Source organism: Ictidomys tridecemlineatus, chromosome 8, assembly GCF_052094955.1.
Source record: "Ictidomys tridecemlineatus isolate mIctTri1 chromosome 8, mIctTri1.hap1, whole genome shotgun sequence".
Classification (NCBI taxonomy): Eukaryota; Metazoa; Chordata; class Mammalia; order Rodentia; family Sciuridae; genus Ictidomys; species Ictidomys tridecemlineatus.
The window spans coordinates 72,662,698-72,686,404 of NC_135484.1; the positions used below are offsets into that span (position 1 = coordinate 72,662,698).

The 23,707-nt window shown below is 40.2% G+C and overlaps 1 long non-coding RNA gene across 1 annotated transcript; it reads right to left on the bottom strand.

The window, feature by feature from the left end:
* Positions 1-1,932: 1,932 nt before the first annotated feature.
* On the bottom strand, positions 1,933-19,299 carry LOC144366139 (uncharacterized). Its single transcript, XR_013425012.1, has 2 exons — positions 19,058-19,299; positions 1,933-3,099 (listed from the first exon to the last, which is right to left on the bottom strand). It is a non-coding gene; the product is annotated as an uncharacterized LOC144366139 (long non-coding RNA).
* Between the last annotated feature and the right edge of the window lie 4,408 nt (positions 19,300-23,707).

Below are 23,707 nucleotides of genomic sequence, written 5' to 3' on the forward strand. Positions count from 1 at the left end.
GTGCTTTGACGATTTTTAAAATTCTAATTTCCAGTTCCTATTTCCGTTACCAGTGTGGGTGGTAATAGCCTGAAGCACTGATATTAATAAAACAGGCCCCCCATCCCCTAAGCAATCTTGAGGGCTGGGATGAACTCTAGATAAATGAGGATAGGCTGAGCATTTTGAATTGGACCATATGAAATTGGTTGGATTTATGATCAGAAGAGAAAAAGCAAGGGCTTTAGGAAGACCCCACTTTCCCCATAGACTTGGCTCATAACTATGTGGCATCACCAGCCTTAATGGAAGGGGACAAACACTGGAGTGGGGCAAACCAAAGTTCAAGCCCTGACTCCACTCCTGGTCAGCCAGGTGAACTGGCTGGGAATTTTCATCTCCCTAAGCCTTAACTCCTCAGGTAGAATGCTTGGCCCTGGGCCTGGCACCTAGCAAAAGATCAGATACAGGACATCAAACAATAACAATGAGGGCCTGGTTTCAGGGCCATCAAGGATGTTCTGATCTTCTCCCCCAGCGCTGCCTCCGGATCCTATACTGGCACTTCATCCTGCGTGTCTCAGGGCAGGTGGCTTTTCCTGCTCACCCCAGGATAGGGGAATAACTCTGGAAGCCAAATGAGAGCTGTCTTTCACTAGCATGGGCTCTGCCAGGCCCTTGCTACCCCCAGAATCCTTGCTTCTGATAGTGAAAATTCATTTCTCATCCCACTGTCAGGTGGTCAGTGGGGAGAAGTAGAGGTCAAGAGCAGAAAAGGCAACAGCTCTGGTCTCAGAGTTGACAGCTTCAGATCCCTCAGGGGTTCAACCGTCTGCAGATTTATGGGCCCATTACAACAGAAAACTGCCTCCTGGTTGAGCCTGGTGCTGCCTTGAAGCCCAGGGGCTCCTGGCTGATGATGTTTGTGAGCCTCTTTATCTCTCTAATGCCATGTTCCCTAAATCTGCGGTATTAGAATGATGAGACAGAGCGGAGGAGGGTGATTCATGCCCGGGTTACACTGACAATGAAATTCATCGAAATCAAATTTCTCCTAAGCATGCTAACAACATCCCGGCTGGTGCCTGCCTCAGCTGTGGGGCTGGGTTTGTTTGGTTTCTACAACAATTTTTCTTTTTAATGTCATTATTTTTATTATTTCACCTAATGTTTTTATAATGTGCTTACCATGGAGGTTGCTCTGAGCCTCCAGCTCTCTGGGGACAGGGTGGGCCACACTTGTTAACCCCAGAGGCTATTGTTTTGTACATCCCTCCAACACGGGAAGGAAGCAGAGTCCCCTGCTCCTTCCCTGCAGCCCTGCCTTGAAAAGGAACACTAAAACATAGAATCACTAACTTGTTGAGCCCCACTTGAAATAGATCTCCAATATGAACCCAGCCCTCTGCTTCTCCTACCCATCCCAGCCTCCGAGGTAGACATCTCTGGTTGCTTCCATCCTTCCATCATTCCCTCCCATCATGACCCTGGTTCCATCCTTCACCATCCTGCCCTGGGAAGTCATCCCCTCCCCCATTTTCCCCTTAACTGTGACTTATTAATAAATTATAGCACACCCATGCTATGAGATATTGAGCATTTATAAAATGCTTTAGATCTCTGCATCTTAACCCAGAGAGGCATCAATGACATATTTTTAAGTGAAGAAAGTAAGTTGCAGAGTAAGGTTTCTACAGAATCCACTTGATGAAAAACAAACAAGTCCAACAAAAAATTTTAATGTGTTTGTTTGGATGTATTTGTGTGGACAGGAATAACAGTGTGGAAGCTTGCATGCCTGGCTGTTAATATGGATTAACTGGTGCAGGGGGTGTTGGAAGAAAGAATATTGATTTTTTAAAAATAAACCTACAATGTTTCATTAGCTGCAGTTAACCCTTGTTACTCTAAGTTTTTTAAGAGAAATGGATAATTTTTCAATCAATCAATCCATTTTTCAGTAAGTGACATATGCTTTTATTTTTGTTTTAAGTGTGACAGACACTCAAAGTCCTGTGGAAGGGATTGGATCTGTGTAGGGCTCAAGGGGATGGACACTGTGCCTTTACTCATGCAACCTAATTAGCACCCTGTTTTGGTCAATTCACATTGAGGCCCTCATCCACCAAAAGCCCTTAGTTGCTTCCTTCAGAACTGCTACAAAGACATGTTTCTTCTTCCCACCCTATAGATATATTTGAAGCAAATTTTTATTTACCTCAAATGCATGACCTCAAGTTTCTTATTACATTTTTCCTGTTGGTTTTAGCTTTTTGTTCCACTTGTCAAGATCTTTTTAAAATCTGCTCTTTTTATCTAGCCTATTAATCAATCTGCCCGGCTTGGTGCCAACTTCAAAATTTGATCAGCAGGTCTTTTATGTCTTGATCTAAATCCCTGATAAAAGTGTTCCACAGGAAAGAGCCAAGAACACAGTCCTGAACTTGCCTGTTTTAGATAAATAAAGACAAATGGTATTTATTTGTCTTTCAATGTGTTCCTTTCATTGTATGCAAGGCTCCTAATAAACAGAGAGGTTCGTACTGAGCAAATCAATAGCCATCACCATTAGCTGACTTAGTGATGATAGCAATAAACACTAATCACAGCCCAACCTGAGCTAATCCAGAAGCACAGCAGTGTTAGTCAGAGCGATGGAACATATGGCTCTGTCCACATCTGCTCTGAGGCATCCAGATGGAAGTAGGAGGCGGGTTGGGGTGAGCAGACAGTCAAGGCAGGGGTGAGGGAGGAGGGAACAGGCAGGTGAAGACAGGGGAGGGGTCCAAGGAGCAGGCTTCCAAATCAATCTCCACGATTGTATGGTTAATGTGCAAACAGCGCACAACAGCTGCTGATGGCACCCATCCGTGACAGCACAACTGTATGACAAATACTTCCCGTCACAGAGAGAGCTGTGTCCCCGGCTTTTTGGTTAATGGACTTTGACGCGCCTACTCAAAGCACTTCTTCACAGCTCTTACAAGTCTTTGTTACAGAAGTGTGGGCATGCTTTTCTTCTCCATGTGGCTGTTTCCTCAGTCCTATAACTGAGCGAGTGGCCTAATGCTCCTGGCAAAGTCTTTCAGAAGCTGCCAGGCTCCTGACTTGTACCTCTCCCTGTAAAAAAATATAAAAATAAAAAATAAACACTCACTTAAGCAACCAAAGATGCAAATTAAAGAGCAGTCCTAGCTGAGGGTTTGTGGTATCACTTGAAGCAGCATCTTAACTCTGTGTCTCAGTTTCACAAACTAAAAAAGAAATAACATGAATGTTGTATTTTGTAAGACTAAATGAAATAATGTGTGGCAAAGAGGTAGATGTTAACTATAAGCTGAATGGAGTCTGTGCCTCTTGAAGACATGGCATGGCTTACTCATACCTCTGGCTTCAACCATTTGTAAACATGCGGAGCTTTGCAGGTGGGTTTTGCAATCCTCAGTGTTTTTTGCCATGACTCTTCTGGGCCTCCTGAGAATATGTTGAGGACCTTTTGAAGGATTCTGACATTTGCACTGATTCTATCATACCCCCAACATTTGCTGACTGCCAGCTCTATGCCAACCCTGGTCTGAGTCTCAATCTACAAAGATGATCACAGCATGACCCTGGCACTCAAGTAGTTCACAGTCTAGTACTCATCACCCACAGTAACAAATACCCCTCAGACAGAGTACACAAACACACATACCCACACACATACACACCCAGAAGCAGAAACAACAGCAGCAAAAGTCCACATATCAGACCCATACCATATGCAACATACTGTAATATTTTTTCTTCTGTTTATTTTTAAAAATGACTTCACCACCCACTAATAGGATATTGACTCACACTTTTAAAAACTCCACTCTAGGGTTGGACAGGTGTGCCAAGTTCTATTACCAACATTTATTAGGCTACTATGGGAATGCCAAATAAGAAACTCCCAACACTTAAGCTCCAAAGATAGTCAGGTCTGCTCAGGGCATTTTATGTTCCTGGAAAAGGGAATGACATAGGCAAATAAATGGAGGAATGAAAGCAGGGATGCTGAGGGAATTAAAAACATTTGGAACGGGTAGAACACCAGGAAGCTTCGAGGGAGAAGAAGGAAATGTGAGGGTTTGGATAAATAGGAAATTTTTTTTAAGATTAATGTACCAATGATTGAACAATCCATGTAAAAAAAATTTATTCTCAAGAAGAAAACCCAGTCCAGCACAAAGTCTGGGAGATGAGATTTCAGGGAAATTAAATAAGTGGTTTTGGGTTTTTTTAAAAGCTAACAGACAAGTCTCTTAACTATGGATGATTGGTTGGCAGCATCTGGGCATGGAATCATGGCACCAGAGATCATTTTAGCAGAGGCCATGCACCACCAACAGCCAGTTTGGCAGCCCAGTGGAATCTACCAGGGATCAGATCATAAAGAAGTGTTGGTTCTGCTGAAGAGTCTTCACATTGATGCAGCCAAGGAGGCCAGAGGAGGATTTAAAGCAATATAGTACCTAACACACTGTAGAAGCATCAATACCACAATAGAGTAGCCGGTGAACTGGAAAGAAAGCTTAACTGAAGGAAGGCAAACCAGATAAGCCACTAGTGTTACTAGTTCATGAGATAATGGTAGCAGCCTGGCAGAAAACAGGGTTAAAGAAGGTGAAAAAGATTGATTAGGAAATATAAAGTTGTGGAATCAACATGATCCAGGAAATGATTAGATGTAGGTAATGAGAGAGAAGGAAAATCCCAGGATGATGCATCAGGTTACAAATTTGGGTAGCTGGGAGGACTGTAGAGCTACCCTCCCTCCTGAGCCCCTCAGGAACCATTTTCAAGGTCAAGGCATGTCTATCCACGGGTATACCTGGCATAAATGCTGTTCTTCCCATCATCCGAAGAGCAGTCCCTTTTCCTGCAGATACCAGACGTAGTGGGGGATTTGGGGGGTGCCAAGCTATTCCTCCCTCTACTTGGGCATAGAGCTAGATGCATAGGATCATATCAGAGAGAAGCAAAAGAAAGCATTATTCAACTCTGCCTCCAGAAATACTTGTCATCAGTCTACCTAAATTCACAGGACAGACTCAGGTGGACAGTGTCCAGAGATTGAAATAGCTTCTTTGCAGACCTATGATCTGAGGGACGACACCTGCAAGGGGTGAAATCGTGTCTCCAAAAAAGACACATCCAACTTCCAATCCCCAGCACCTGTGAATAAGACAGTGTTTAGGAATATGATCTTTGCATGATCTAATTAAGGTTAAGAAAGATGAGATCATCTCTAAAATCACTAACTGCAAAGACTGGTGCCCCTGTAAGAGAAAGAAGAAGGAAATTTGAGACACACACAAACAAAGACCCAGAGAGAAGGTGGCCACAAGAAGATGAAGGCAGAGATAAGGACTGCAAAGCAATGCCAGTAGTTGAGGGAAGCCATCAGATGCTTAAAGAAGGACGTGGAATGGATTCTACCTCTGATCTTCCAGGGGGAATCAACTCTGTTTACACACTGATTTCGGATTTCTTGTTTGTAGAACAGCAAAAGAATACTTTTCTGTTGTTTGAAGCCACCAATTTTGTGGTAATTTTTTACAGTAGCTCCAGGACACTATGATAGCAAGTTATTTGCTGTCAGGTCATTTGGGTAAAGGAAGACTAGTGACCATACTGAAGTAATTATTTCTCTCTGGGAGCTTGCTCTTTCTCTCCAGTCTATTTCCCCTAGAGTGGACACCTCTTCAAACTGGTGTGTTTTCTACTATTTCTTTACTCTTTGTCTATAGAAGCACCTTTTCTTCCCCAAGTTAGATGCTATTCTAAGCTCAGGGTAACTAAAGCAATAAAGGGTCAATAAAGCCGGTCTTTATTAAAGTCCTGTGGTATATTGGATGCTATAGGTGCCTTGCAGATGGAAAGTGTGACAAAAAGCAGAAAAAAAATACAATTTTCTTAGTCATTTGGTAAGACATTGAGAACGACTTCCCAACCTGCTTACCTTTGTCCCTGCTTCATCAACCTTCTCTGGGATAAATAAAACACATATTATCTAACCCGAATGATCTTCAGTCCAACTGCCGCCCTAATTTTCCCTTCTTTGAAAAAGTCTCCTGGGAAGAACATGACCCAAAGCCTTTCCCATTCTATGTCTTCCATCTGTACTATCCAGGGTAATATTTAATATGTTCCAGGGCAATAATTCTTATATTTCAGAAAACATTTAAAATATGTTTTCCTGGGAAAAGTTTGGAAACCTCTCCCCTAGGCTGACTTGGTCTGAGCAGGAGATAATGGAAGGTGTCATCACCTGAGTGACAGCATTCTCCTCTCCACTTGAAAGCCTAACACTACACAAATAACAATCATTTCCCCAAAATTGCCCAAATTCATCAAACGACCCTGTAGTATGGTATCAAAATTGCCATCTTCAAACACTGGAATTTAAAAATGTGTCTTCCTGCCTGGCAATTCCAAAAAAATGAATGAATACTTTAGCCAAATGCCCATACAGCCCCGTATACTCATTAAATCTAGTTTGCTAATTTGTATATTAAAGAGGGATGGTGAAAGGACATCTATGAATTAATTAACTATTGAAAAGGGCTTTTTAAAAGTGCTGTGTAAATGATCAGCGATCCTGTAAGGCCAGCGGGAATCTAAAACAAAGCAGGGAACTAAACTCCAAATTGAGGAATGTAACCAAGAAGCAAATATAAGCACTTGGGAATGTGGAAGAACTATTAATATTGGTTACTATGATATATTCGTTTTTTCTAATCCAGACCGAGAGGTGAGAAACTGTTAAAATGTGGATTGAGTTTTAAAAGCCATGTGAGTCCAGATGCTCTCTAAGTGGTTACACTTCAGCAAACGCCTGCACATTAAAGCAAAATCAAAAGATCGAAGCAAACTGGAACTGGAGAAGAAGCAGGTGCATAAAGCAAATGTTGTCAGCATATGTGTGAGCACAAACAATTCATTGTGCCCACATAAGTCATATGATTGGCATTTGCAGATGTATGTATGTCTCTCCGTGTATGTGTGTGTGTGTGTGTGTGTGTGTGTGTGTGTTGTAATATATATATTTAGTTCAAATACTGAAGAAATGCAAACCTCTTAAACCTACCTAATTTGAATATTATGCTCATTAGAGAGAGAAAAACCTTGCTCAAACCAGTAGCCTGTGGGTGGGAGTCCTCCAGGCAAATCAGCTTAGTTTTCTGTTTTCTGTTCCTCAATGATTGGACCTCTGGCTTTACAAGAGCCTGGGGCAGTCACTGATCCTTATAATTACAAGCAAAATGTAGTGTTATTCATTCTTTAAAACAAATTAATTCAAATTAAGCTGTTGAGATGTGGCTATAATGTGTTCTAAAAGAATACAAAGCTATCTTAGAAATAAAAATAACAAAAAATAAAGAAACAACTAAAATCAGGTATTTTTTCCAATGTAAACAACTTCTGACTTTCAGTGATTATAGCAGAATGGATTTGCAGATTGAAAAAGCAGCTTTCAATGTCCAGGCCTGACTTAACTCCTATTTTCCTGCCTGAGTGGCACCAAAGCTTCTGGCATCCTGTGATCCCAGAGGAGAACAAGCTTTTCTAGACTGGCAGCTTCTTCTTTCCAAATTGCCAGGATCCAGGGTAACCAATAGCAATCACAGAGTTCGTGACTACAGGCTGGAAGACAAAGACACACCAGAAAATCTTTCTATCTTCCAAAATGCTTCCTTTTAAAATGAGAATAAATGTTTGATCTTTATATTCCTATGCTGTTTGTTGCTGACAATTCTCATCCCATTGAATAAATAATTATGGCCACAGAGGCACTCAGGATTATCTGGGATGATAATGATCCTATAGTAACAAAATATTAAGCTAACATGGTCCTTGAAAGACGCACAGCTGCTTTCATCACATCCGATGCTTTCTCCAAAGACTTATACTATTAATTATACTATTAATGACATGCTCAAAAAAAGCATATATGGTAAGTCCCTCTAATAAAATGCCCTTTTATATTCTTTTCTAATCTTTTAAGCTCCTGAAATAGCAGGGAATATCAGAATCTCCCTGAAAGGTTAGAATAATTAAGGGACATTTTAACAGAAAAGAAAGAAAGTTTTTAAGCCTTGCTCTAAGTTTTCTTATATTCAAAAAGAAAATTATCCAAGAAGTTAAACCTTTCTAGAAGCCATCTCAGAAAATCAGGAACTTTGTTCCATGTCCTCGTGCCTTTAAGAACAGCTTCCTTCTACCCATACTCCCCTCTGACCACTTTTGAGAAACCCCTCTGACTACTCACAGAACCTATCTCTTCTGCAGTGGACCAATTACTTTGAGATATTTAGTCTGGAATAAGACCCATGGGCCCCTAGGAGAAGAGATCACAGTGGCCTTTGCTGTGCGCTAGGATAAGAGATCACAGTGGCCAAGGGTGCACTGGGGCTCTGACACTGAGGCGCTGCAGCAGAATACAGCATGGGCATGGGCTCCTGGACACCAAGTGAGCTGAAGACACACCTGTCCCTATTGTCCAACACTCTCAGAAATTCTAATACTCTGAGCCAATGGCAAAAAAAGAGAAATATTTTCCTAACTCAGTCTTCACTTACAATTAAGACAGACCCATTTTAGTATTCAGAGCAGGTAATTTTTTCCCTTTGTCCTTCCTTTTCTAGCTCTTACCCCACCACACACACAAATTGTGTCGCACTTTGCAGAAATGGTTCCATTAGAATGCCAGCTCTCTTAAAAATCCTTAGCCACACAAAGCCCCTGCTGAATGTTTCTTCTGCTCATTTATTCATTCCACAGACACTTATTTATCCACTGCCTGTAAGCACCTTGTTTTATATTATTTTAGGTGAACAAACCCCACACAGTCCCTTACTTTTATGACTTATAGGAAGGAGTTCAGTCTAATATTTTGTTAAGCAAGATGCACCCTCTTTCCCATCCTCTTGGTAGAAAAGGATAAAGATCTTTCTTTTATTTATTTATTTATTTATTTATTTATTTATGTGTAATGGGTTATGAACTCCCAATTTTACCCCAAATGCAGATTGCAGAATCACATCGGTTACACATCCACAATTTTACATAATGCCCTATTAGTAATTGTTGTATTCTGCTACCTTTCCTATCCCCCCTCCCTAGAAAAGGATAAAGATCTTTCTTCCAGTTATCTTTGTTAAAAGCTTATGTTGAGCTGGGCATGGTGGCACATGCATATAATCTGAGCGGCTTGGGAAGTTGAGGCAAGAAGATTGCAAGTTCAAAGCCAGCCTCAGCAATAGCATGGGACTAAGCAACTCAATAAGACCCAGTCTCTAAATAAAATACAAAATAGGGCTGGGAATGTGGCTCAGTGATTGAATGGCCCTGAGTTCAATCCCCAGTATCCACCTCCCCCCTCCCAAAAAAAAAGCCCACATAGAAGCCAGACGTAGTGGTGCACTCTTGTAATCCCAGCAGTTCAGGAGGCTGAAGCAGGAGGATCACAAGTTTGAGGCCAGCCTCAGCAAGGCCCTAAGCAACTTAGCAAGACTGGTCTCAAAATAAAAATTAAAAATGAAAGAGGATGTGGCTCAGTGGTTAAGAACCCATGGGTTCAATCCCTAGTACAAAAAAAAAAAAAAAAAAAAACCACATAGAAAGAACTCACCAAATGAAGTAACATTTTGTCAATGATTTGGACCAGGTTGACTTCTATCCCAAGTGCTTTTGTTAATAAAAAAGAAAATATTGCTATAACAAAAGGTAAGGAAATAGCTGTCCCTGGAAAGGTTTTTCAAATTGTTCTGATTCTATAATCAATCAGAATGTGATAACTGGGAGCTCAGAGGTTATCCCACCTCCCACCCCGACACATGTGCACATACCACCCATTTCACGGATGAAAAGCCCAAGAGACAAAGATGTAATGTCTTGCCTGAAATGAAACAACTGTTAGCAGAAGAGGCAGAGCCAGCTGGGTCCACTGCCTGCCAGTTCTAAGCTGCCTCCACCATGTCCTGCTACCTTATAAAGAAAAGCCTGCTCCTAGCTGTTCTGCCACAGCTGCCAGTCACCACCTGTCGACGTGAGGGGATTTCTGTATCCTCCGTGTTGAATGCTTTCTAATCTACTCACATTCAGGAACAGAATCTAGAAGAAAATTTGAAAATGTACAAAGAGCCAAATGATCGTCTACAAGAAAACAGTCACTTAGATAACAAAACTTGGGGAACAGCTACACAATTGGATCCTTAAATTGAAAACCAGATCTCTTTTAAAGTTACTTGGGAAAAAAACACAGAGAAGCAACAAGAAGACAATGTCAGGAGGTTCACAGAACTTGTACTTTTTTATATTTTTTTTCCACTAGCAGAATGAGAAGAATGATATGTTGTGCAGTATCATAAAATACACGCCATCCAGGTTATAAAAGCTGTTTCCCAATATAACTCTTAATTCATCATTTGAATCAGAAAACGTGGTTCTGTCACTAAAAGTGCATGTGGTTACTTTTTTTTTTGTTTTTACTGATTTCTACAAGTTGAGCTTATATCTTGAATACAGAAAATATAAATTAGGCATAAGCAATATATTCAGCATTACCATTTCATCATTTAGGAAACAATTTTGAAGGGGAAAAAAAACCCTCAGGGGTTGAAAGTGTCCTTTAATTCTTATTATATAGCTTTAGTTTCATTTCTTTATCCCTGGTTTTCAAACCCTAGTCTTAAGGGGTTAGTAGAGGTTAAAGATCACTCTACCTACCAGTCCTGGAAATGTGTGTGCACACATTTTAAAGTTTTTATTAGGTGCTCTTTTATTACCTTTATGTTCAAATCCCTGGTGGCCACACTCCATTTTTAATAAGCAGGAAATCCTGTAAAGTGATTGTTCAGTGGTTGCATTTAACTAGCAGGCCAGTTGCTGAGCCAAAAGGTCGGCTGCTGAGCTCACTGAGGGAGCTGGAGAGAAAGCAAGCTGGCCAAGCCTCCCCATTTTAAATGAAGGCCCTTTCATTCTGCTGCTCATTCAGAATCAAAGGGATTTCAGAGCTCATTCACCACTGTGAGAGAAGGGGCAAAGGGGAGAGAGTGCATTTTGCCACTGGATATCAGGAAAACAGAAGACAGCTGAGCAGGGGCTTTCTTAAGGCAATCGGATAAAGTATTATTATTGTTTCTGCTATACTTTTGCTTATGAATGTGGAGTTTTATTCAAAAAATTATTCGTGTCTCTCATTATTGAGATGCACCCAGTAATGCATTTCTTGCTTTAAAGACACACAGGAGTCCAATCTCTGTTCCAACCGTCTTTATCTCTCTTACACATAGAACCATCTGAGCTGGGGAATAAGCACAGAGTTCAGGAGGACCTCACCAGAATGCTGAACAAGCCAAGTCATGGGTTATACCTGCCACTAGAAAGGGAGGAAGATGGAAAAGTCTCCAGCATAGGAAAAAACTAGCAAGAGATAGAAACCCACCAAGCCAGAGAGGTACTTGCCCTATTTTGAAGGATCGCGGAGAGGTTGGGGATAATGCTAGCTTTGATAAATATCTGTGTTGCAGGCATATGCTGAAAGGAGCTGTGTGCCTTCACCTCATAACTGATGGGGACTAACTATGGATCTCATTCCTCCCAGCACTATGCTGCTAACATGTCACATTGAGTGCTTCTGGGAAAGCCAGGATGTGGAAGATGGCACACAAGTGATCTTTGCCACAAGCTAGATGGGAGTTTAATACTGCTTGAGGTTGGCCAAGAGGGTTTGAGGGGAGCATAATAATGTAGATGGCCACAAACTGCAAAACATCTTAGCACATCTTGCACAAATTGACAGGTTCTCATCAGCATCAATGTAGGCAGTTTTGATGACTGATTTGAACATCTTGCCCAAATGCTGCTCTGTGTAGCCATGAAGAAGAGAGCCTCTACCACACACCCATATGTATATGCACACAGGAGGACCCACATTTCTACTAAAGATTACAGGACAATATTTACTAAAATTATACAACCATCTGGTCTACCCATTGTTCACACTTACATTAGGGGTTTAAGATAGTGTTCAGAGTCACTCATCTTCCTCTCCATTGCTGTAGACAATAGAGCAGATGTACCAGAACTGACATCTGAATAAGAATCTGAATAGTGGCTTTATCAATGGATTAAGCAATTACCTAAACAGCCCTGCCTGAGGGTTAGTCTTCCTGGAAATAGCTGGATTGGAAAATGTCGATTGGCTTCACATCTCCTTTTCCAAACGGAGGACAGACACATTGACAAGAAAAGGGAGACTTTGTTAATCTCCTAGATGTAGGTAGAAAAGCTGGCATAGGAAGTAAAAATGTCCATCTTCCCTCCTCATCGTCATCAATATAAGAAGATCTGGAGCTGGGGTATAGCTCAGTGGTAGTGCTCTAGCCTAGCATGCATGAAGCCTTGGGTTCTATTCCCAGAACTTCATTTGTATATATATATTAATGAAGACGCTTCAAATATAGGAAGAAAGCAAGGAGGAGGAAACCTTCTCACTGATCAATAAGGTAAAAAGAATGGAGTACATTTGTGACTGTATGTGTGTGTGCATGCGCACACATACACAAACACATGCAAGAACATATATATCCTTTTATTTTTTTGGTACTGGGGATTGAACCCAGGGCCTCATGCATGCTGAGCAAGTACTTTACCACTGAGCCACATCCCCTGCCCAAGACATATATCCTTTGAGGAATATAAACCCATCCTTTTACTATTTGCCAACAAGATTTGGGAGCATGACCATTTGCATTAGTCATTCATTCACCCAAGGGGAGAAATGTGTGGGAGGGTGGAGAAAGTGTTGGGAAGAGTTGACTCTAAAATACACTTACTTAGGAAGAGAGCAGAAGTTCCATTTTCTATTAAAACATGGGAGAGGGGTCAATAAATATTTCCCTACCACAAATCACAGCTCAGTGAAATCTGGAAGGACCAGCAGAGAAAGGCAGGATATTTTTAAGGTTCTAACATGATGTAGATGCTGTGGGAGATGCCACAGAAATGAAGATGTTTCTACCTTTGTAGATTAGGATACATAAGTACAAACAAGAAAAACACTTTTGTACATTCAGGATAATAGAATAATCAAGTTCCAATTGTGTGACACAGATTCTACTCGTTCTTGGGTTCAGAAAAATTGAAGAATGGAAGAATAAAGGAACGTTCTTCAGAGGAAGTGACACTTAAGCCACTATGAGTAGGAAGAAAGGGGGGAACTGTACAAACAAGGAACAGTGTAACAATGAGGGCAGCAGACAGCAGAAGAAGAATAAATGAGGCTTCAGCATAGAGTAGAGAGGCCAATATTCAGAGTACTGTGAGAGAGCACAGAGTTGGGAATAGAGACAGTTGTAGGGGATGCAAAAGCCAGGAGGATTCATTGAGGCTGGTATGTGATAAGCATTTAAGATTATGTTAGATGTGCTATCACAAAGATGTCTGCTGAAACAAACAATCCTACTCATGGTCCTGTGCCATGAAACAATGTTTGAAGAAGAGGATGCTAAGTTAGGAATGTTCTCTGGAGTTTAGAGTTCTTAGTGAAACCTTCTAATTCTACAAGGCATTTGGTCATTTCTCCTCTTTTGATATATTTCAGGGGCTGGAAATTCTTTGGGTGAGGATGGGAAGCACCACATATCTCCACTTATCTGCTTCCCTTTAAGTGAACTTCTAGGGATGAAGGAGGGTGAGATTGCAAGAAAAGAAAGAACACAAAACAGCATTCCTCCCCCCACAGGAAGTAGTCCATACTTCTTCCTCTCCACCCCCACTCAGGGAAGCCCTAGAGTTCTATAGGCTCAGATTCAGCTCACAGACCAGCATCTGGGTACCCCTAGGGAATACCCACTAGGCTCCAAGTTTTCTGAAGCAGAGTAATGACAGGTGATCAAGCAGTTGCCAGGGAGAACATTATGGCAAAGGATAATAATGCTCATACTCATTCCATCCCAGAGTAGAGAGAGAAGGAGAAGTTAGGGGGACAAGATATATAATCCCCAAGGGCACACTGCCAGTGACCTACTTCCTCCAGCCACACCCCACCTGCTCATAGTTTTAGGATAAAATGATTAGATTACAACTATCATAATATAATTATTTCACCTCCTATATTAACACCTCCTGCTTTTGTGGACACCTTGTATCCAAACCATACCTGGAAGACTTCTCCAACTAAATCAGAACCACCTTAAATATTACCTAACATCTTTTTCCCCCCTAAACAACTCAGTTGAGGTATAGTTTTCATACAAAAACTTAACTTGTTTCTCAATGTAGAATGTGTAGGGGTTAGTCAACTTACGGAATTGTGCAACCATCGCCACAATCCAGATTTAGAACCTTTCCAACACCCCAATGAGATCCCTCATGCTTGTTCTTACCTGATATCTTAATGATTCTATTTGACGGGTTGCTGGAAGTAAGGCTAAGGCACAAGGAGGAGGCAGGGAGAGAAGCGAACCCTAAAGGGTGAAAGAACACTGGAGAGAGGCGAAGATGGGAAATGCAGGAGGGGTCAAAGTTTGTACATGGTTCATTGCTTTACTGCAAGCTTCAAATAACTAGAAGGCAATGTTGGAATTCATGCCAGAGGAGACCATACTTCATCTCCACTCCTCAATAAAAGCCAGGAGAAGGTACAGTCCCACTAATTGTAACATAACTGGAAGCAAAGTATAAAATATCTTCCCCCCTGCGTCCCCCACACCTAAAATGGTGTCACATTCAGAGTTGATAATTAATATCTGTTGAACTGAACGGGGTGGGAGAGATTAAGGATTGAGGAGGAAAAGTGTTTCATCATGGACATTTGTCTCCCAGCATCCTTAGTGCTCTCTAAGATCCTTTTTGGTAATTATTTCGCTCACCATGTGTGTTCTTAAAGAGATGGGATCCAGGAAGCCACGGGATAAGATTTTCCTTCTTCCTACCCAGACACATTTACAGACCAAAAGTCTAATTTGGACACTCTTTACACCAGCAATGGCAGGTCAGAAGGCATGTTAGACATCGTTCATGGCCACAGTTGTCCTGACCCTGGGGCCAGATTTGATCTGCTGTGAAACAGGGGCTCTGCTCCCTGTTTCCTGTTCTTTCAGAGATGGCTCGTTCCCACTATTTGCAAGCCCAATTGTCTATCCTTCTGATTTTATGTGTTCTTCCAGTCATTCCTTTATAATACTCAGAATTTGTTTCTGTTGCTTACAACCAAGGAACTTAAACCCCTTTATGCCCTTTAAAGGCCATGGTGACAATATAAATGCAAAGTTACAAGGGTCATGGGGCAGCTTCTATAGGAGGTATTTCAGGGGCCAAAACCATGTGACTAAAGAGATTACTTCTGACAGGAAAGGGAAAGTAGTTGATCCCAAATTTTCATACTTTGTATGTGTTTCTATCACAAAGGCTTTTCAGTCATTTGAACTTTCACCCAGGTGGTCTAAGAAAACTGATTGCATGTTTCTTATAAATGAATCAAGAGTGCAAACTATTTTAAGGCCTAACATATGAGGATGAATAATTTTCACTTGCTTTTCACTTCACTGAGAACCATCACCACGGCTTGTCGAGCAGTTGGTTTCACTGTTGAACCTCATGCACGCACGTGCTGCCTGGGCAAGTGACTCAGTCTCCTCTGAGTCCTGCTTCCTTCTGCATTGGAGAGCCAAGGTTATGAGTCAGCACTGCTCAAAGCCAACAGGACTGTTATTCAGTGTTATTTTCTGCCTTACCACAAGGTCCAAAACATCCAACATCTTTTCTTTAGTGCTAATGCCCAGGCAGCTAGAAGTCATAGTCCAGAACTGCTTTATTAAAAACATTCATTTTCAGAAATCATTGATCCTAAAATTGTTGCACTCCTCCAAACTGAAAGAAATAAATAAATAAGCAAAAAGAAAGAAAGAAAAATTCATCCAGAAAAATAGCAAAATGGCAAATGGTACAATATAACATGTGAATGCTAAATGCCAACTTCGTGGTTCAATGCCCAATTTATTATGATAAAAGCACTAGGTAGAAGACAGGCGTCAGATGAAATGAGGATTGAATAAATGTGCTACTGCATGAAAATTATTTATGAATTTCCATGCTGTTTGTCACTGACTAAAAGCTATAATCATTTGATAGATACACATTTTGTTAGTGCTACTTCAAACTGATACTTCATCAAATTGCTACAACCCTTTCAGCAGGTAGAAGCACAGAGCTTCTTTGAGGGAAGTTATGACTTAATGCACAAGAGCTGAAAGAGCAGCAAAAATTACAGGGCAACAGCCCTTCACTTACTGACAGGCCATGGTCTGAGAGACATGCAATGCATTTCCGCTGGAAGGGATCTCTGAGATCACGTCCAAGTCCATTCCCCCCACCCAAAGCTGAAGGCTGCCAGTTATAACACACTCATCAGATAATCTGCAATGGTGTCCTATCATACACTAATGCTATGGCAATTCTCCTCCTATTTCAAAGACTGGGAATCTGAGCCAAGAACAGGAATAGATTAGTCCAGTTTGCTCAGCTTGTGCCTGGATCCTCTCATTGCCCTCTTTAGAATGGAAATATGTCATCACGGTTCAGTTTCCTGAGGTCATAGAGATAAGACAATATCTACTTTGATTTCAAACAGAATCGTTTATAGATAAAAGAAGCCTCCTTCATAAAATAAAACAGCTTTTCAAATAGCCTCTCACCACCGTTAGTAATAATTTATGCTTGGTGAACAGGAAAATATGCTGAATTTATTCATTTTACTGCGTGTCGCCTTTCAAAAGGGCAAGCTGATAAAGAAAAAAAATGGGGATGGGTAACTTATTGGTATTTGCAAATCTGATATAAAAGGTTTCTATAATTCCTCCTGATTTCAAGCAAAAAAGAAAATTGACTCTGAAAATGGCAAAACTGAAAATCCCTATTATTATCAGAGCCACAGCACCTGACTTTTTATCACACAGATAATTCTAGAGGCTGGCTTTTCTTTAGTCTTCTGAAATAAATTTTGATCCATTTTGAACCCTAATCAAAAGATTATGTCGGAGCCGATAGTCTGTGGAGGTGAACTGAGAGTCTGGCCTTGTCTTACTGCCACAGGCCTACCGCATCACATCTGCATAAACACCTCCCAAGCAAGACAGCAGTTTATTCTCCTCCTCTGCTAACCAGGACATATGAGTTTCAATCCTAATTTTTTCTGAAGTTAAACTTTATTTTCTTGCTGATTTCAGGTTATATTTTAGGGTGTTTGGATTTTCAAAATCTACTTTGAAATGGGGGTGTTTTTATGTGCTCATCTCATGCTCTCTCCTACGGAGTTATTGAGGCTCCTTACATTTAAATAATCGTTTGGAGGACAACTGTAATTTTCTGCTTCATGTGGCAGACAGGGCACTAGTGCAAAGTGTAGGAAATTAACCGGAATTAAAGCTCAGGTAAGTGGAAGTCTTAACTCATATGGCCCTCTCTCATCTTTCCAACATATCAGAAAACAAACTCTTTATCATAAAACAAAAATACAGCATGAAATTTGGGGCATTTTAAAAAGGAAAAAGTTATTTGGTAAGTTCATTTTATAGACCTGATATATGTTGTTTTTCTTTTTTTTTTTAATTGCAAAATTCTAGCTGAATATCCTTAATCATATGGATCAATGATGCTGTCTATGGCTCATTATAAAAATTACAACTTACAAAACATTAAATTTTAGAGATAAAAGCTTCTTTCCAAGCCCACTTCTTTTACCATTTAAGTCTCAAAGAGTCTAGGCAATGCCACCCACTGAGAATTCTTGGTGGTAGTTGGGTTAAACCACAAATTTCAAAATAATCACACCAGAGTACCCACAGCCATATCCTGGATCATCACAAGACAAGGAACCCAGTGATGAAAGTTTTTCTTAATCTCACAAGAATCTGTGGTAGGAGAGAGGAGGGCCATGTTGCTATAGCAATTGATCCCTTGGTTTGGGGCTCTTTTGACCTTTCTTCCCATTAGACCACACCTCTAAATTCAGCTGCAGGAGGCAATGAAGGTCTTGTGGGGAGTCAGTCCATCTGTGAACCCAATAAAAAGAACTTCTTCAGAAAGATCTCTTCTCTGGAGGCCCAGTCAGGAAGCAGAATTATAACTCATTGTTACATGGTGGTATAAAGCCCAGGGGGGATGCAGAATAAAATAAATTTCTGAAGTACCATCCAACCAAGGCTCCCATGTCTTCCAAGATTTCTTGGAAAGAAATTGCTCAAAGAGTTAAAGGTTTGGTGGAGTCTTATTTTTGCATGTTTGCTTTTTTATCACTTAGGTGGTATCCTAGGGACAAGGATCTAGCCACATATTTCCCCTTCTTGACCTTGCTCCTCCATAATATCATGGGTATCCTCACAAACTTCCTTTGCCTGTTACCTTGACTTTGTTGTAAGGAATTGAGGGAAAGACCTGGCCTGAGTAAATGGCGTGTACTCCTCCTTACCCATCAGATACAACTTGTCACAAATTAAAACTTGCAGCTGCCTCTCCATCCATCTCCATAGGTGTTTTCAACACAGAGGAAGCATCACAGTACCAGAAATTCTGGGCTTTGGATCAAACATATTTGGATTTAAATTTCAGCAGCTGGATCCAAACATATTTGGATTTAAACTCCTTGAGTAAACTGCCCCATATCTGAGTTGGTTTCCTCAATTACAAAGAGCTGTTATGAAAAAAGAAATGCAAACTGAGCATTTAGCACTGTATCAGGCACATATTATGCAAGGGAAAGATGTCAGCTATGATTATGGTAATTTCACCCATAGGGATGCTGTGCAGAATTAAATAAAATAACATCTATGAGAGACCTGGCCTATTAGTAAGAGCTCAACAAACATTATCTCCTTTTCCCTTGAGAAAAAGTAACTTCTTTCTGAATCTGTTTAGATTTCAGGTGAAGACTTTGGATTTGAATTCAAGGAGCTTCCCTGTAGCCACCTAATAATCCACATGCCTCCCTCTGCTCACAGCCCCACAGGGAGAGTGTCTGGAACAGTGTCAGCCCTCTCCCCCTCCTCACCTTCAGTCCAGGTCTATCAAGTCTTCTGTGTCTCACTCACTGTCTGGCTTCTTTTCTCTGACACTGGGATGTTTTCCAGTTTCTTTTGATAACGCAGTTTGCAGGGAGATCACAAGCCCTGCCTGGCCCTTAGCCCACTTACTCCTCTTCCCTCCTCTACTGCCGTATTCTCCCATCCATTCCTGAGGTGCTCGAGAGATTTATAGCAACAAAACAAACACATTTGCATTACATTGATTTTGTCTTAGTCAAACTGGGATGCATTTACAATACAGAAAAGGAAAAGGATTGGCGAGTTTTATCACAAGGAATTGAATCTATTATCTCAAAATCTGATCCATGTGAGCAAGCAAAACAAATATTCTGAGAGATTTCTTCCCTCACAAACTGATTCTTTTGCCTGAATTTTCCAGACAATAGCATTTCATGGGAATTTTTCAAATGGTAGTATTCATCCCAGCATAATTTTGAAAGAAGATACCTTAGTAAAATTTTAGGAAAATGATATATTCTAAAATATATTTAGAATATAATAAAAAAAAAGAATGAATAAACATCCAGATTTCAGAAATGCTGTAATAATAAGGATTAATCTTTCAAGCATCTTCAGACTATAAATGTTATGCTGAGGGAAAATAGATGTATTTGTTTCTCTCTTGCCTTATGGCCAAAAGAGCAAACCATGCATGATTTTTATGACCTGGCTAGTGATGTGTCCCTTCAGGGAGCTATTAACTCCATCCTTATAGATGGCGCCTGATCTCTGTCAAAAGTAGAAATTGCTTAAAACCAGAAAAGAAGCATTTCATTCCTAAATAGGCCATTAGTGATATTGGATAGTTTGTTATACTGTAATGCAATATTGAAATTCCTAGAGGCAACTGATTTTCAGTAGTGAATTAAAGAGACCAAAACTGAACTGTGTATTTGAGAGATGAAAAGAATCTTGGGTAGCGAACTATTTTATTGGTTATATGTCAGCAATTGACCTTTTGAAAATAAAATCATTAACTCTCCCAAGACAATCAAATGTAAATAAGCCTTGCCCAATTGTGTGGCAGGTATGAAAACAAATGGATGGAAAACTAACATCTGTTTTGACTGGGATGTAGAGGAGCAGTATTTATGAAATCAAATATCAGAGAAATGACGGTCATCCTCAAAAGAAAGTAAGTGGACTAAAAATAGCAAGGCCTAGTTTTGGTCCTTAGTGATTAAAAGCACTAATGCCTAGGGTCATGAGAGCACACAAATGCAGTAGAGTTTTATCTTGAGTATGTGGCTGGATGTGCTGTCCCTGCCTCACTACCCAGCTAATGTGACCTCTGACCACTTTTTCTAGGAATGCAGATTTCCGAGAATAATGCACATAAACAAAATAGCATCATTTCATATTCTACATTTAGAGGGAAGTGGATTGAACAGTTAAGTGTTACAATAAGTAAAAAGAACTCCCTGTTTTCGTGCCTGTATCTATCATCAGGCTTAACGTAGATACCTGTTTGAAAGATTCCAGCTAAATCAGTGGTGACATGAGAGTGATTCACCACAGAGCTAATTACATAAGTACAGAGTTATGTGTGCCTACAGGCTTCCAAATACCAACTCGTACTTCTCATCATTTATATCCAAAAATCCTAGTAAATGCCCTCCCTAAGTACAATGTTTGAATGTTAAAAATGGTGGAAAAGTCACTGTTCTGGTAAATGTATCTTTTATCAGGTACTTAATTTCCTTTCCAAAGTTATTATAATTATTTCAGGAACTCAGTCTTTTTTCCTGGACTTCTTGTTCTCATCAGGACAGATAAACTCTCCAAGGACATTCTGATATTTCTCCTGGCTAAACTCTGGGGGCATTATCAAACGTAAGGTACAGTAAGTTAATATTTCACCAAAGGTTTGAAATAAAAAAGTTTGGAGAGAAGGTTGTTAAGAAACATATTCAGGTTAAAATATTAAACTCATAGAAATATAAGTATTTTGAATCAGTCTAGATGAGTTCAACATAGTATATAAATCAAAGTCTTTCCTGTTCCCTAGCCTGATTGATAGGGTTTTCCCATTAAAATTGCCCATTCCGCCCCAAATATGGATAATATATAATTCAGAGTTGAAATCAGGTCCCTTGAGTTTCTTGAGATTGGATAAATGTCTCACAACATCAGCAAATAGTCCTTAAAATGAGGTGGCAATCTATAAAACATCCTGATGACTTGTCAATAGGAGGAGGGAGACAGGATGAGATTGCAATCCAAGCAACCTTTGCATGACCTCAACCCTCCCCCAGCCCCAGAAAAGTAATAAGGACTAGACTGGTCCTTGGGCTTTTGTTTGAGGAAGCTGAGAATAAGAATCATGAACCCCTGTGTTTCCACAGAGACTTAAAATAACCACAACCCCTTCAATTCAAAATTGCTTTATATTTGGTGAGCTGAGATTCAAGTAGATAAGATACTGCACATGTTCAAGAATTCAGAAGTAATTCACACTATCACTACACTGAGCAGACAACCAACCTGGACAACTGTGATCCATGGTAGAGAAAGTCAAGCCTGGAAGGACATATTTAAGGTAGAAAGTAGACTGGGGAACAAGAACTGTTTGAATGCTTTTCAGGGACCCTGAGATTTTAGCTCAAAAAAAAAGAGAAAAGGGTAACAGAGGTAGAATTAGTAAACCAGGTTTCTAATCAGCTCTGCCACTGATTAATTTTGTGAATCTTTCTGGGTCTCAGTTTTCCCTCCTACATATTGGCTCAAACAATGTCTAAGTTACTATCATCTCTCAAAAGTTTATCACTTTGTAACTATTACTTATTCCTCAAAAATATAAGAAAACCGGTGTCGACTGTCATCATACAATGGAAGAAGAAAGAAAACAAATTGAGTTTTCTCGGGGTAGATAATGACACTGCAGCTCAGCAGTGGGGCAGTTTGTAAGAGGCAAGGGAACAAAGCCAGCTTCTCAGACTAATTGAATGTGGAAGACCTCTGCGCATCACCATGGAGACCAACGGAAAGGTGTCCCCAATAAAGGTCAAAGACTGGAAGAGTAGATATGGCATTACGATAGATCCCTATAACTCAACGAGATTAATCCCCCGTACAGTGAGATCCTAATTATTTTCTAAAACAGTATTTCAAAGTATGGGGCACACACCACCTGCTTCAGAATCACCTGGTTACAAATATAGATTCCTTGAACTCACCTTGACCCTCTGAGTCTGAATCTCTGAGGAAGGGACTAGACAATCAATGTTTCTAAGTCCTTCTCATATTTCTTTTGCAAAATAAAAATTGAGAACTACTGGTCTAACAAATAGAGGAAAAGGTTGGGATGAAGTGAAGAAATAAAATACCCAGCATACTCACAAGATATCTTTCCAAGAGGAAGGTTGTTGGTAACAATGGTTGTGTCCAAGGAGGTCTGAAGTTCAAGGTAGAAGATAAACTTTTCATAAATTCTTTAATGCTGTTTGCATTTTTTATCATGAGGAAGAATTGCATTTATATTTATTATCCTAGAGGTTAAAAGGAAAACTGCAAATTACATATTGGTACAATTTTCAGAGCTGTAAAAATCAAGCATGGTTTTTAAAGTGAAAGGATAAGTGAATAACGGTAGTTTAAACTTCTCCTTTTAAAATAAAAATATTTTTCAAATAACCAGACTTGAAAAGATTAGGCAAAATATAGCCTTATTTTTGTATCTCATGAAATAAGGCATGGCAAAGAGGACTGCCAGGAAGAACACTTAATCAATTCAGCTTATGCCTGGTTGATATCCTAGAATTAGTACCTTACTCAGTCCCAGCCCATTTTATGTTGCTAGAACAAAATACCTGAGGCACAGTACTCTATAAAGGAAAGGGGTTCGCTTAGCTCACAGTTCTGAAGATTCAAGAGCTCATGATGCTGACATTTTCCCAACTCTGGTGAAGGCCTCATGGCAGATGGTATCCTGGTGAGAACATGTGCAAGGAGAGAGGAGTCACTAGTAAGACAAGAAACAAGAGGTTCAAGGGAAGTGCCGTAAGTTATAACAAACTACTCTGACAGGAACTGATCCACTCCATGACCAACGTTAACCCTTCCAAGAAAAGAGCCTCCATGATCCAATTACCTTCCACTAGGTTCCATCTCAAAAGGTTCAACCACTTCAGTGCACCACACGGGGGACCAAGCTTCTAGCAGATGAAAATTTGGGGGAAACACTCAAACCACATCACTTGCTATGCTATTATTTTGTTTTTGTTTTTGTTTCCCAGATGATTAGCATTTCTTTTTAACTAACTTACAAGATCCCCATAAGCACACACCATAATTTCTATGTTACTTTATATTTCTCAGAGGCTTTTTTTTTTTTTTTTGGTACTGGGGATTGAACCCAGGGACACTTAACCTCTAAGCCACATCACCAGCCCTTTTTATATTTTATTTAGAGACAGGGTCTTGCTGAATTACTTAGGGCCTCACTAAGTTTCTCAGTCTGGCTTCGAACTTGTGATCCTCTTGCCTCAACCTTCCAAGCCCCTGGGGTTACAAATCAAAGCCCCTTTTATGGTACATAGCACATGGTATTTGCTCATTAAAATTCTGAAATCTAATCAATTGAGACATCTTTTTAAACTCAAAGGTAGGCATAAGTT